The sequence below is a fragment of the Asparagus officinalis genome, chromosome 6, assembly GCF_001876935.1.
Source record: "Asparagus officinalis chromosome 6, Aspof.V1, whole genome shotgun sequence".
NCBI classification, from domain to species: domain Eukaryota; kingdom Viridiplantae; phylum Streptophyta; class Magnoliopsida; order Asparagales; family Asparagaceae; genus Asparagus; species Asparagus officinalis.
This window is the reverse complement of record NC_033799.1, coordinates 6,963,703-6,967,679: the sequence shown is the minus strand read 5'-3', so window position 1 is coordinate 6,967,679 and position 3,977 is coordinate 6,963,703. Positions and strand designations below refer to the sequence as shown.

The window sequence follows — 3,977 nt, the reverse complement described above, 5'->3', positions numbered from 1 at the left end:
CAAAAGTCGAAAATAAAATAAAAGAATAACTACTCTTAAAATGAATCAACATTCGCGAAAAGATCAAAGCAACAGTGACAGTTTATGAAATTAGAAAACATCATAACAAATACATTTTTTATGGCTCGAACATAAAATTAATGAGAAACTGATTTCAAATTGGAATTAAAACAGCAGGCCCAACAATCTGCTCCTAATCATTTGTCAAACAAATAGATCACATGCTGGATAAGCCCACAGAATTTAACCAAAGGTATGTTCGATTCGATTGATTATTAACTATTCGACAACTTTTTACATCTTATTACATCTGAGTCATATTAATCAAACTTTTTTGCAAATACTACTCATCTAAATTTTTAAATACAAATGTAACCTGTATAAATACTCAAGAGGGGATTCTAGGGCCAGTGGCTTTTCCATTTTCTGAGCAGCCACCCTTCACTCCAAACACTACTTATATAATAGTTGTTTGTCATCTAAAGTGTGATTTGGGGAGATAATATATTAATCTGAATTACTCATGATAATGTAGTTATTATTGAATGATTACAATTAAAAGGATTTGTTTTTCGAAAATGACAGAAAAATTCAAATCTAACAAATGCTAATTATATCAGAAGTTTAGAACTATAGTCGTTTGTGGCATGGGATGGCACCTACCATGTTTGATTTTCTTACCGTGGTCCTACCATGGGATGACTTTTCCATTTTCTTACCGCGGATCTCGAAGACGATCATCGGAGTGGTCGAGCGGCTGAGCGGATCTCAAAGATGAGGGGAGAACCTAACCCTAGAGTCAAGGTTAGGAGTGAAAGGTGGCGGCTAAGAAAATGGAAAAGCCACTGGCCCTAGAATCCCCTCGAGTATTTATATAGGTTACATTTGTATATAAAAATTTAGATAAGTAGTGTTTGCAAAAAAGTTTAATTAATATGACTCAGACGTAATAAGATGTAAAAAGTTATCGAATACTTAACAATCAATCGAATCGAACATATCTTTGGTTAAATTCTATTCGTTTATAAATCGAATATCTAAAAAATATGTTTATTACTAAATGAACTATCGAATCGAACTTGATCGAATATTTGGCCGAATAATAATTGAACTGTTTATTAATTATTCGGTTCACTTCCACCCCTACAAATAAGTCCCTTATGTATGAATAAATTACATATAATTCCTTATGTTGTTGCAAAGTACATATTTTTCACTTAAATCAAATATTGTTAATAAAGGCAGTCCAAATTTATTTTTATTGCCAAATAAGTGATTCCATTGTAACAAAATTAAGGTTCGCTTAAGTCTTATCATTTTTCTTCAATAATATACAACTTGGTTTTTACAATACATGAGATAATAATAATGAATAATTGATGAATTAAATATATTATTAAAAAAACTAATCAATTAATGTGCATCGTGTATTTGGATGGTTAACACTAGGGGTGGAAACGAAGCGAATTTGAACGAATAGTGCCTTATTCGAATTCGGCTCAATTAGTACTATTCGTGTTCGTGTTCGAATTCGACTCGAATACTATTTAGACTTCGAATTCGCTTCGTTTAGTTGTGCTGGTGTTCGGTAAATATTCGCAAACATTCAATTAACACTATTTAATCGTGAAAATAAACAGGGAAATAAGATATCAAGGGAAGCAGAGAATAAACGGGGAAATAATTTGTTGGAAATAGTTTTTACAAAAGTTTTTTTTTACCTTTCGAGTGAGAAAAAGCAGAGAATCACGGCACAAATCTCCAAGATCTACAGAGATCGAGGGAAGTGGGCGTTGCCGCGGGGAGGGAGGAGGTCGTTGGCTTTCGAGGAGGGCGCGGGGAGGAGGGTGTCGTCGCGGGGAGGAGGGCGTCGAAGAGGGAGGAGCACAGGTCGTTGGAGAGCACGTCGTCGCGGGTAGGGAGGGCGTCGTCGGAGCGGGAGGAGGGCGTCGTCGCGGGTAGGGAGGACTTAGGAGTTTGGCTGCCGTTTATGAGATGGGGACTTGGGCGGCGTCGTTGAGAGATGGGGACTTTGGGAGTTCGGCTGCCTCAGATCAGATTAGGGTTTATGAGATGAAGAAATTTTCGCTGTAGATGCCAGATTTAATCCATAAAACCGATCCAATTTAAATTTATTTACGAGAATGGACTCACTTTGAATTAATTCCGGTACTAATTAGTCGGGTTGCCAACCCCGACTAATTAGTAGCTTAATTACAAGTGGGGTCAGAGAGCAGGAAAGGTTTACGGCTGTTAATTAGGCTACTAATTAGTCGGGGTTGGTAACATCTACTAATTAGTATCACAATTAACTCAAAATGGTCGATAATCGATTCTTATAAATAACTTTAAAGTGGATCGGTTTTAGGGATTAAATATGTGAATGGGTCTACAGTAAAAAAAAAATTCTTTAGGGGGGGTTAGTCACCTAGAACTTTTTAAGTAGAACTGGGATAATTGGTAAAGTGGGATAATTTTTTGACACTGGGATAATTTAGTGGAACAATGATGGGTAATTCTTAAAGTGGGATAATTTGGTAGGATAATTTAGTGGGATAATGATGGATAATATTATGAAGTTGCATAATTTGGTAGGATAATTTGGTGGGGGTAATGGTGGGTATAAATTACTATTGTTAATAATTGTATATTAAAAATAATATAATATTGATAAGCAAATTCTAGTAATAACTATAAAATATAATGCAATAAAGCATCACTATTCATCTCAAATAATAAAATAATTTACAAATAAATAAAAATCTAAATCCCTAGAGTGACATGACTTCCATCATCCCACATGGCTTCTATCATCCCACATGGCATCTGCCATAGAATTTCTCCAAGCTCCTATAGCTGCTTGTTAAGTCTGTAACTCGTCTTCTTTATCGGAGTCATTGTCTGCATCAGCAACATTTCGCGGAGCTTCTAGTGGAGGATCATAAATGTCGAAGTTCAAATCTCATAACATCATAAAGAAAGAAAAATAAGCATTTTTCAGCCATTAACCCTTTGGACTAATGTCATCATGATCGCTGAAACCAAATCAGCAAATAAATGAAATGTACACAGGAATCATCCATGGCCGCTAAACAGATGATTGACATATGAACTAGAAATATCCCAATCAATTTACTGAGCCGATTTAATAATAATAGATATCACCATTAACCATTCAACATCTAATATTCATCAATGTGATCGCAAAGTTACTTTCTAACTTATAAAAAAACATAAATAGCCCGCATATCTTTAGCACTAACCCACCAACACTATATTCTTAACCTAAACCACTGTTGTGGAGAGAAAACTTAGATCAAACAAATAATAATAAAGTAATTTAACGTCAAAAAGCTATCAATAAAGCAATACATCTTGAAGATAATAATAAAAGATCTAATCATCACAAAAACAAAGTAAAGACAGAAAAATGAACGGATGATTGACTTCATGACAGAGAAACTAACCAAGAGGGAGGGAGGTGGTGTTTCACTTTTTTTCCCATTTGTATTCTTTCTAATGTGTGGGATAATTTGAGAGAGGAGAACTTATGGTTATATATATAGGTAGTATAATTTGTGGGATAATTATGACCAATTATCCCAATTCTAATTCTAGTAGAATTCTACTTGACTAACGCACCAAAAAAATAATACAGTTCTAGTTTTACAAAAGTTCTACTTGACTAACACTATAAAAAAATATCTCATTTCCTAGTTCTATGTGACTAACACCTTAAAAATTTATCCCACAAATTATCCCAGTTCCAGTTTTAAGTTCTAGATGACTAACCCCCCCTTATGAGATGGGTCACTTGGGAGTTCTATTTATATTGGGTCATTAGTTGTTGGGAATAAATTTGAACCACTCATTGATGACCCAAAGAACACGTGAAACCCTAGGTCTCTTAAAAAATTTATTTATATAAGTTATCGAATAGTTAATAAACAACCGAATTGAATATATCTTTAGTTAAA

General features: G+C 34.4%; 1 protein-coding gene across 7 annotated transcripts in view; it reads right to left on the bottom strand.

Annotated features, from left to right (window-relative positions):
- The window catches only part of LOC109844558 (RRP15-like protein), a 16,956-nt gene extending 14,863 nt beyond the window's left edge, over positions 1–2,093 (bottom strand). For 4 of the 7 annotated variants that reach the window (XM_020413640.1, XM_020413644.1, XM_020413645.1 and 1 more), the window contains exon 1: positions 664–836. The gene's annotated coding sequence lies outside the window, so the exon portion shown is untranslated. Of the gene's footprint in view, positions 1–663; positions 837–1,721 lie in introns of those variants that run through there. The other 3 variants (XM_020413641.1, XM_020413642.1, XM_020413643.1) reach the window with 3 other exon arrangements.